We start from the raw sequence: 12,863 nt of genomic DNA, 5'->3' as shown, positions 1-12,863 counted from the left end.
GTTGAACTAAAACAACCACAATCATTTTTTTTTCCAAAATATAATATTCATTCGTTATCTACCTAAACGACGTTACGAGTGGCATCAATGAGCATATTATACAAACCTTCTCCGTGGAAAAATACTTCATCCAATAGTTTTTAAGTTCATCGACGACATACAGACAAACATTCATTGTCATATACAGAGATGTTAAAAAGCCTTGAGAGTATACTAGCGGTCTAATATGGTAGTAATTATATATATAGCCTATAGTTCTCAGGGATCACGTACACATCCAACGGTGAAAGAATTATTGAAATCAGTCCAGTAGTTCTAGAGATTAGGGCATTCAAACAAATGACCAAATAAACAAACTCTTCAGCTTTAAATTATTATGTTAATGTAGATGAAAAAATTGAGTAAAATTTATGATTGTTATTAAATACAACATTATAATCAGATATTTTTTGTTGCACGAGTGATTTAAACGTACAACGGTAATGAATAACTGACCTCATTATTAATCACAAATACCAGGTGTACCCGACCCTTTCTGGCTTTCGAATAAAAACCAGCTTGTTAAAACATCTATTGTTTGTTCAATGGCGAGTTTTCCGTGTGCAAATTGAAATCGGCTTATAAATTTGAACACGAAACGGGTCCAAACAAAACATTTTACGTATGTACGTTATAAAAATTGAAATATAGTATTAAGGTAGATCGCTGATGTCGCATGCAACATAGACCCACTTCTCGAGCGCTGTGTAGTTCAAGCATCAATGTAGTGAATCGCCGTGTTTTTTTTATTTCGGAATTCTGTTGCGGAGTTTGAATTTTTTTCGTATTTGTATAACGAAAATATTGAATGTGCGAGTGCTTTATAAGTTCAAATGGTTTTTTTTTTTTCAATATGCTACAGAGATAGAAGGTATTCCATTTTCTTTTATTGATAACATATTTTTTATATAAACATATTCGACATATTCATGAAAGTATTAGTCTTTATAGAAATTATATTGTAAACACATATTTTGTGTAGACCCTTTTCTGTAGTCAAACAGCCTCAAAAATTAAACTAATTCGATTCCATAACGATTACCCTTAATCACCACGACTGATACTTATGCATATTTATTGGGTTACATTAATTTCATTCTACCACGTAATAATAATGCTTCTTACCTTTTTGAAATCTACATCTACATAAGTAGTGCTATATATGCTAATAATAGCACCCTAAAATAATATTGGTCATTGTCTGAGCAGTCCTACACACTTATTTTACTTTTCATAACTTTCTTTCGAATACCGCCATCAACCAAAAGTGATGGGTGTCAATAAACAATATTCTCAGAGATATTTATCTCAAGGATATATAAATAGATCGAGCAAATACCAATATCTTCACACAAGTTACTTTTCATACAAATTATAGGTATTAATGTAGATTTGGCCGTTATTTATCAAAAGCGAACATAATTCCTCAGCAAATAAAAATTTCTCTCATAGTAAATGAAATTATCAGAATTCATCTCGGTCCATAACAGGCTTAAGTATAGCACATCGCTTCATCATAATATATGAGATTTGTTTTATCAATCCCACTAGTTCTACTTCCTACTATCCTACTAATATTATAAATGCGAAAGTTTGTAAGGATGTGTGTGTGTGTTTGTAGCTCTTTCACGCAAAAATTACTGAACCGATTGCAATGAAATTTGGTACGTAGACAGTTGGACAACTGGAATAACATATAGGCAACTTTTGATCCAACCGCGAAACCGCGGGGCGCATCTGGTATGGCTATAATATCGTTCCAAATACTCATATTATACGTTTACTTGTATATCTAAAATCATTAAATATTTACAAGCCCACCGTATAAACAATATTTAATTATTTAGGCACCGCTTTGTACATAAGTAAGCTTTGAATATCATCCGTCAAATTCATGGGCGTAGCTAAAGCCCAACCGTATAAGACTAGTGTATCCCGCGGTTTAACCCACGCAGTACCTGATGTTGTATAGCCTAAAATCTTCCTCAATAAATTGCCTATCTAACACTGAAAAATTTTTTCAAATCGGACCAGTAGTTCCTGAGATTAGCGCCTTTAACCTAACAAGCTTTTAAGCTTTTTAATATTAGTTTAGATACGAGGCCCCGATACTTAGGGAGATTAGTAAGATTTTTACTACTGCTTACTAACTCCCACATGCCGAATACGCATTTATTATAAAAAATGAATTTATTCCCTTAATAAGATCCTACACAAGACTAAAGAATATCATTGTTTGATGCTGTTAACCTTTAAATGTCTACTTATATTTTCTTACTAGCTGACAAGGGCCACATCGTTCTTGTGCAAATCCTAAAAATGGATTCAGATAAATAGATGGCACTTAACCTATTTACTAAATATTTACTATCTGTTGTTTTTCTGAGCTATATGGCTACCTTACTCATGGATCTCACTCCCCCTATCTTCTTCTTATACATAAAAATCAATTGTTGTTCGTTAGTCTCGCTAAAACTCGAGAAAGGCTGGTCTGATTTTTATAAACTTGATATCGGTGCATTCTGAATAGTCCAGGTAAGGTTTAAAAGGTAAAAACAATACGGAGGCGGGCGCAGCCGCCAGCGGGAAGCTAGTATTGTTATAAAGATCGGAACGTCATCGAAGCGCGGGCAAATATTCGTAATAGCATTATTGAGCAAAATACTATAATATTGTGTACTTATGTAACAAACAACAATATGCCATAGTATGATGAATAATTAAAGGACGACTTATAATTATTCATTTACCTACACAGTACGATAAAACACATTTATTTAATTGCCTTAATTTACATCTATATCAAAACAATCGTGACAGATGTTTCAGATCAATAGTGTTACAAAACAAATGGTTGACGACGCTACAAGCCATTAAGAGCACAATAATTTGGTACAAGTGTAAGCGCGCTTAAAACTGCCTTTTGTAGTTTATGTGCTTGAAATTGCGTTTTTTATTCCCAACCAGACAAAGGACGCTAAAAGCGAACGGGGAAACAATAAAATGCTGGGAATTTTAATAACTTTACAGTAGTGAAATTAATGTATGATTGATGTATTAACGCGAAACTGTAACTGCTGTAATGTTTTGTAATTAGTGAACGATGAAATAGTACGATGTAAGATATAGTAGGATAATAGTATGGGAATATTATAGTAGTACTTTATATTAAATGGGGGAAGTACCTAGTGATCTAGTACTTTATTTACCACATACAATAAAAAAAATAACTATGTTGTAATGATTAGTATTTTTTATTATAAATTTTATTTCACCAATGTCTGACTATCTGTTTGTTTGTCTGCTGCACAATTCACAGATAACGCATATATATCATAATATGTATATATATAATAATATGTATATTCTTACTACAACTATGAATTTATAACTTTCTTTATATAAAAATGTTTTTTTAACGATTATAAGATCAGTATTTTCGATGTTACAACGATAACAAATAAGTATTTTCCTTAAAAATATGCGATTTGAAAATCATCCACTCCCGTATCGAAGCATAAAACCTCAAATTCGCATTCCCTTTACGACAGACAGTCAATAAAGATTCTGCCAACGAAATTCAGTTCCGAAACCGTAATTACGCGGTTTTAACGCGGAATCCATTGAGTACCGAGCCTCTGAAAGCCTCGCAAAGTAAATTACAATCTGTTGCCCGTTCCTAGACTAAATAAAGAACTTAACACGCAAAGAACTAGCCTCTGCTACTTCTTCTTTTACAGCTGGGGTGTTTTATAACACTCCTGCCGTTTTAATTAAAATTTTACTTCAACTACGTACACTCCTCTTGAATCGTTAAAGAGCAGTAGGTACCTACTTACGCGATGCCGTCCAACTGCAAATATGTTGTTGCCAGTTACAAACATTGTGAACCTTTAAGTATTCTACTCGTTTTTATTTATAGCTACTAATTAAACAAGCTATTCAAGCACTTTGAAGCTAGTTATTCGATTGGTTATTTGAAATAGAATGGTTTTAATTAGTGTTATTCAATAACAATAATTCTTACTGATCCTTTTTGTATGTTACTTTTTACTTTTACCTTTAAATATACAGTTTTATTCGAGTTGCTGTTTTTTGTGATACTATATTTGAATGGCATTACATTACATTGGACAAACAGCCAATAAAGCAATTTTTTGCAACTAGGAACATATCCACAAATTTTCTACTTAGAGATAGTATGGTGAGTGACATGCTTTTATTTAATTGCCGCAACATTGGAACCGTGTGAAGATACTTATTGCAAAAATCTTTCAAACACATACAATTTTACAAATCTACAATTGCGTTACGGTAAATTGTAAATACGTTTGAATTTATATTCATGAATAGGCTCAATAAGAAAACATGAAATCAATGCATTTAAGATTATATCAAAAACCTCATCGGATTCTGCATTGGATAAGATTTTAGACAGTTACTGATTCATTTGCTGCGACGAATTCAATCCAAATGCATGTATATTTACATGATTATAGTATCAAATCAAACAAATATCTCAATAGTGATATGGTTTATTTTTTCACTTCTCAAATATTTCTTTATTTCTCCCTTCAATCCTTTCTATGTTTGTAGAAGCATCAGATCTGCTAACGACCTTTCGCCTCTGCAAAATGGTCATGGGCGGTGGTAGCGATTACCATTAGGCGACCCACCAGCTCCCTTTGCCATAAAAGAAATGCTAGCTGCAATTGATGATGCAATTGACGTGACCTTTAGTTTGAAAGGCTTATTAACACAAAAATATATTTCTGTCTCATTCTTTGCCGGCTTATCTACACATTTTTGTATTTGTGTCTCTTACCTGTCGTTTTTTTGTTTTTTCCGTTGCATCAGGTTTGAAATCACAACGATTCTAAAGAAGTTTCATTAGATTAAAATTCTTATTAATAATAAAATATAATATAAATTTGCTAAGATTTATTTCAATAAGTGAATGGGAAGGAACCATAAACAAGAGCAGAAGATTCAAACGCTACAATTCAATAACTCAAAACATTTATTAATTTCATTACACTTCTTGTAGACGTACTTTTGAATAGTTATAACCAAATTTTACCATTTACCACTGTTTTCCGAATCGGAATGAGGAAATTAGTGAATCCTGGCAATTCTAATCAGGCTAATAAGATAAACTAATGATATTATTGTATTGTTACCGATCCTTTGATTGTATAAAGTTTAAATAAAAATTATACATTTTATCCGTTTAAAGTGAGTCTTAACGAGTTGATGAGATTTAGGTAAAGTTAATACAACATATTAAATAGAGATTAGAGGTAAAATCGTTTAATAGGAATACAAATTTTACATTTATACTCATAACATTCAGATTTATAAATAGAAACGATTTATTTCGGTGCCATTAAGGGATATTCTATACCAAAATAAACGATTTTAGCAGTAGACTACCAACATAACTCACTAACGTTTAACAATTGAATTCCCTCGATTACCATTGCAATTTTCTAATAGGAACGCAGAGAATTCTGCACGCCAATTCTATAATATGGAAATGAAAAGACGAGCTATGAGCCACTATTCATATTAACATGTTATTTATACAAAGCTATTCTAAACATTACTTTACCCTCGACTAGCATCATGTATGGTATTTGTAATTGCGAATGTACAGATTATAAAAGCTCTCGTTGCATAAAAAAATATTCTGAAATAAAATTGAATATATTTAAATATATAAATACGACAATCAACGATCTCATATTTTTATATCCATTTAATTGAAAAAATATTTTTCTAAAAATCCCTGGTTGGATGTACCTAGTGATGATAAACTACTTTATGATTTAAATACATTTGATCCGTCATAAAATTGTATCATGTAACATACGAACTTCACATAAACCAACACTCGACTAAATGTTATACAAATATAAATATTTACTGTAGCAAAAAAATTTTAAAACGTATGTGGACTAACGAGCTCAACTATTTTTTTAAACACAGCTACATCGGCTTTACGTTACTTCGTCCGTTTGTTTTGTCCTCGACGTAGGCTTGATTAAGCGAGCCGACTGTAATCGTATGCGACTTCACAAATACATTGCCATTCAGTTTAAACAAAAGACAACCCTACTGTATCGGAATAAAGATCGCTATTATAGACAAATAAATTTGCTTCAAAGTCTAACATGAGCTTTCAAGCGACTCCGTGCAGTTCCGATTTCCTTTGCCTGTTTATTGAAAGAAACCTTTCGTTCAACGGACACCTACATATTATGTGCCACCTTTATATGCCATTTACCATTAATTCATTCGCGTTCGATGACATATTTAAATCTAAAGTTGTTAATCAATGTAACTGAACTAAAAGTATTATTATATAAGTTACATAAGAGAAATAATGTATGCGAATTCTACTTTGTTTCCTTCGTACATAGGGAGCCGGAGGCCCGTATCCTTTTCCTCGACTTTTCCAGTCCATTTCTTTATTCCCTTCAGAATCCTTTGCAACGCGACCAGCCCAGTTGCCCGTTCTAAAATAAAAATAAAAATGTATAGTATGCGTTCCATATTTATCTAGATTATTGATGATGATTTTCAAAACGCGATCAGAATATGACGTAGTAATGCTATAATTCCAAGGAGTGGATAGAACAAAGGCCGGCCGATTTATTAACGTAAACAACATTTCAAAATGGGTATAATTTGAACCATTTAACACACTAACCACTAAAACAGCGAGAGTTTATTATATAGCAGAAAATATAGCAGGAATACGGAAACACTAGTCGACAAAAAGCCGTTACATCAGTTATAAAGAAACCATTCTAAATCAGAGCACGAATGCCTTGAGAATCTCTGAAAATGATATATATTTAAGGTTACAGTTCCAAGTTCGGTGGACTGTGAGCCAGTGATTAGATTGTTGTCAGACAGCAATCCCCTTTCAACCGAGCAGACCAAAATCGCTTTGAGAGAAACTCCTAACAGCTATTATTGACAAACCCTCAATACGATCAATTAAGAATTACACGATATGCATATAAAACCGACACACATAGAATTGCAGCTAGTTCGAATTATGTTTAAATTATTTTGTAGTCTTTTCTTTTATAAAAGGTATTTTGTTTCTACAATTCTTGTGAATTGAGTGAATACGTTCATAATATATGTCTTGAGATTCAAATTTAGATCCTTCAAAATGAATTTGAATATGTATGGCACTCTTATAGGGACTATTAAACATATTAAGAGAGCACATGCAGTTAAATTGTATGTATTTTTAGTTTTAAGTTTTTTTTTAACACAGTCAGTGTAGTTTCATTCAGTTAAACATTAATTGGAGGTAAAACACTGTTTTTACGAAATTTATTATTTTACAATGAATTTTAAATGGTCATAGCGTTAGCAACGCAGGCATTTTTAACCATTAGTGCAAAAATGCAATTCGCATTAATTAGTTACGGTTTACAAAGGAAACGTGCTATAAACCGAGGATTAACTATATAATATAAAAATAAGCGTGCAACTTGATACACAAAACAAATTAAAAACATAAAACACATTAATTTAATGATGAATGAAACTCTAGTCAAATAATAAAAGCAAACAAAGTTCTATCCAATTTCACCTTTGAGGTCGTTATTTCCGTAGAAAACTAAAATTTTATGCAAGCGTTTGTTAATTAAAAAACCAAGAGCAAAAAAATGTTAACAGTCGCAGCTTCTTTTTATACCGCTCGTATATAAATTCTTTGGCATTCATATTTACGATTTATTCGTTTAACTATCTACGGTCCTGCAGCATTAAATATTTAGTCGCTGCATAAAAATGCGGTTCATTTTATTTAGTTTTATTTGCTACCCCTTACTATCTACAATACAATAAATGTGCCCTATATTATAATATCACATACTTTATAAATGTTATGTTATATATGTTATTGCTGTGACATCTGCAAATAATGTCGTGTATTTGTAACGCTTGGGTATTCAAGATTTAATATGTAATTTATTACGAAATTTTTATACCATATTATGCATAATATTATTTTTAGTACTATAACACTTTAAGTACATTTATAGGTATCTAATGAAACAAAAATACATTATATTATGATTTGAACCTATATTAAACTTCTTACAAAGACGATATGCTACGGCAATATTAAAATATTTCGTCAACTGTTATACATTGCATCACTCGTTAAATTTCTATTCAGTCACTCAAACCTCATCATACTGTAATAATAAAATCTTCAACATGAGTTATAGTATACTTAATAAATCTATTTCATTTAATAACTTTTCTAATATACTATGAAACAACGCAATTACAAAGTAGAACCTACAATACAGGACTGCAATACATTTATAATAACAGCTAAGCAAGTTACACCTTAATCAGGTTGTTGGGTGAAGCTAATGGAAGTAGAATCGTGTTGAATCGACAGCTTATAACATTACTTACGTGACTTTGAGAAATGAGTTTTTAAATGAATTCCGTTCACATAGTCCGCTCACTACGACACTGCGTATAAGCTTTTACTGTAATCGAATTGGAATCTACATATACCCAATCTTTGTTAAATTAATACCTACATAATAACATACTTAGTCTCTATTTATATCGCTCCCTTAGTTTAAGGAATCCAAGCGATTTAGCGGGTGAGTTCCACGTCCAACTAGACTTCACAAACCGAAAACCGTTTAACTCGTGTCATCTGCATCATGACAAGCTTGAAGTCTGATCCTATTGTAATAGTAATGTTATAAAACTTACTAACTAGACTAATTTCTACATAATCTATAATCATATTTTATAATATACATTATACTAAAGCTTATGAATGTGATGTGTTTGTCCATCCGATTTATTCGTCCATGTTGACTGAACATAGAAGGTTATTCAAGACATAGTAATGAAACTGCCTCTATACCTTTTTATTTACTATTACCTAATATACCTAGTACAGGTTTATCCCAGCATATAAGTGAATAATCTATGAGTTCATCAATATTTGAATACTGGAAAACTAAAACTGGGGCGCATCATCATACAATGTTACTTCGATGGTCAGGATTATGTATGATGTTTTCAATTTAAACAGAGTTAATTTTAAAAGTTAAGTATTTTATTCAAAAAATATAAGTTAGTTTATTAATATGCTTAACTATCCATAATACATCCATAATACTTATTGGCAATAAAGACTTCTATGTATTTAACTATATAGAAATATTGCCTTATTTTTTTATTTCGCAAAATTTTCACCTTGATTTAAATATTTACCACCACCTAAAGAGAAGGCAACACATTACCCTCAGTTTTGAAGCTCAAAAGGACCTGTTTTAAAAGGCCCTAATTATAAACTATAAAAAGCAACTAATTCTATGATAGTGACAATAATTTTAAAATATTCTGTTCATTTAAAACGCATTCGTAACTGAGGTCGAGAGCGTTTTTTATGTCCCCGCATTAAGGGACATTACACGCCCGCTCTCGGTAACGTTGAAAATAATATTTTGAAGCTTTCGACTCGGTTTTTATTTCGGGACCCGCAGCAAATGAGTTTCTAAGCGTAAATAAATCTTTCGCTGTGCCGGTCCGTGAGAGGTTTCATTATTATCATTTTGTTAGGCTTTAGACAATAAGAATTCAGAGCGCAGGAAATGAAGTAGTCGCAAACGATGGCTGTGAATAATATAAACATAATAACTCCTTCCACTTGATGAAATTTGAACAGCAACAACGCAATAAACGTTTCGAATCATTGTTTGAGAGTTAAATATTGCCGTTGGTAAAGAGGCTAAAGTGCTTTTCCTGTAATGGCATATTAAGTGATACGTAGAATCTTATTTAAAATATTTTGTATCAGATTTAACTTGATGATTTTGTGTGCTTACAAATGAGTTATTTTATTTTGTTTAAGTACTTAAAAATTGGATTCGATTAATTAGTTTGGAGAGTTTTAAAAATTAAAGTTTATAGGTTATTCAATTTAAAAAATTTAGTGTTTTGCCACGGGTTAACTTTACACAACAAATATATTTAAAATGAAACCCTTTACAAACATTTCTCTTGATAAAATCACACATACTATAAATTTAACAATTTATGAAACTAACATTGCAAACATGCCAATATTACCAATTGAAAATTGTATCGAAAATTGTGTCTCCGCTCCAAATTTATAGTTCAACGTATATGGAGAAACATTATTAAAAATAAGTGATACAGATACGTTTCCTAGATGAATGTTCGACACATGCGAGGCCTTGTAAATCTTGGAGCGTGTTACACATTTCTACGAACCTTATTTGTGCTCCTTCAGATCGGAATTCGTCTCGCCTCAGTATTGGTATTTTTATTACCTTCGATATATTGTGGCACAATATATGTATGAGCTTGAAGTGTTTCGCAATACAACTGATATATTGGAAATATTATCGAAATATTTTATACGATTCCTCGAGCTATAATACTCACAGAGATAAATAGGAAATAGGTTAGAATACCTACGTTTCATTTAAAAAGCGGACAATGCAATGATAAAACTAAAATGACAATATTTATCATATGGGTACTTCAATAGTACCAAATACCCTTATTCTTTGTAAGAACTCTGGTATTCTATAAGAGATTTCAACAAATCGTACCGGAATAAAGGTAGCACGAGAATACAAAGCAAAGGTGTTGGTGTCCAAGCTAAAATGAACTCTCTTTTAGGTAACCGAATATTTCACGAGTCAACGATACGGGAAATTGAGAAGATCTTCCAATATTGGACACCATATACCACCTGAGATTTTCAATTTTCCAATGTGGAATAAATTTATTTCGGAATTCGTTCTTCCCTTGTCGAAATTCTCGGGTAAATTACATGTAGGTTTGCGGTGACAAAGAATTAATTTCTATTTATGCTGTAGTTATTGCTTTTCTTTCGATATTGTTAACCATAATATTAATGTGAAGGGTGCATTTTATTTATTACTAGCTTTTGCCCGCGGCTTCGCACGAGTTAAATTCGGAATAGTTTATAGATGTACATACATATAACCCTTCCTCTTGAATCACTCTATTAAAGCATACATAGGACATAGGGACATAGAAAGCGACTTTGTTTTATACTACGTAGTGATTCTACGTTGAACACTACTACCAAAACTAAGAACTAAAACTTATTAGCTAATTGGAGTGGCAAACATAAACGTTCAAAACTACATTCCAAATATGGAAATTTTTAAAGTCATTTAGAATATTTTTAAATACGCCATCTTGTTTGGAGCAGCGCCAGGCTATACTATCAAGCTGCTGGCTCGACACCGCGACGGATATTTAATATGAACATACAAAAAATTCTTTATTACATTTTTCATGAATACTTCGAGATACTTCTATGACGTTATAACCTTTGCCCATATTTGAATTATTCACATGCTAGAGACTCAAGAGACACAGTTTCGAGAAATGTTCTTTTTGGTGTTTTGATAGATACTATTCCCTCGGCTTTTCAATACTGATTCATGACTGTTATGATTTATGAAACAGTGAAATAAATGTAAAACCTACTAAGTAATTTGAATAACATATTTGTGAATTACATTTACATTTTAATTTTTTATATAGGTCAATAATACTGAATAGATTACTATTTTCTACGTAGGCTTGTAATAATGAATTCAACGAATAAGCAAATAATCAAGATGTACTTTTAAAGATATCATCCGATAAATAAACCGTAATAACATTCCATAATAAGAAGGTAATTGAATGTCAATACAATTACTGTTCGATTTCACAGATATCTTATTTATCAAGGATAATCAACATAACATGGTAAGATACGATCCCTGTGTTCTGTTATTACGCGTGAGATTTCTCGAATACATCCCCATTCCATACCCACCTTTCGTCAAATGCAGAAAATGTGTTCTGTATTAGAGGGGCCAATAAATTGCGTACGTGAGGCGACGTAGATTACGAGATCACAGCGAAAATATTTGCCTTTGTTTCAACTGATTAGATTCTTGCTCTCAACAATTTCTCAATATAAATATTCTATTAAATCTAAAACATTCGATTTAGATTTGACGTAATATCCAGATGAATTAACACACTATAACAGTTTTATAAAATAAATTCGCTCCCCGCCCATGGCCTTATTACCTACAAATCAAACCTATCTCACTCCCAAGCCTCCAATATCTTGACTTAATGATCATACAACAAAACTGTTCCGTTGCAACGAGAAAGAAAGACAAGCAAACAACCAGGCTTTCGCAATTGTCATACCTATATTATTTTTTTAATAGCTACTTACAATATTAGGGCACCTAGTTAAATACATCAATAACACCGTACGCTAACCACAAGCCAAACTAAAATAAATCTGTTCGAGCATAACATAAAATGTTACATTGTTATATTTATAGTACGACTTTTGTAATTTTATAGATTTTGCGTTACTGGGGTGTTAAATATATTACTTAGTGCTTTTACGAGCGTATTTTATGATATGGTTGTGGTAATATCGAGAGGAATTGTAGTTCAGTGGTCGAAAATTCGGCCGAAAGTACCTACTAGTACAACGTTTATAATAGTCGCCCATTTATAAAACCATATGAAATTAATATAAGTTTTTACAAAATTAAAAAAAACTGCGCAGCACATTAAACATTTCACAACATAATAAATGAAATAATTATTTGTTATTATAAAGAAAATTAATAAAAACAGGCAGCAACTCTCTGCGTCTAGATAGTAGGGTACGCTCTTCAGTTAAATTTAATTGATAAAAATAGTAAAGTACATCATTTTCATTTCATTTCATTTAAGCA

The sequence above is a fragment of the Zerene cesonia genome, chromosome 8 (genome assembly GCF_012273895.1).
Source record: "Zerene cesonia ecotype Mississippi chromosome 8, Zerene_cesonia_1.1, whole genome shotgun sequence".
NCBI lineage: Eukaryota > Metazoa > Arthropoda > Insecta > Lepidoptera > Pieridae > Zerene > Zerene cesonia.
This window is presented reverse-complemented; position numbering follows the sequence as displayed.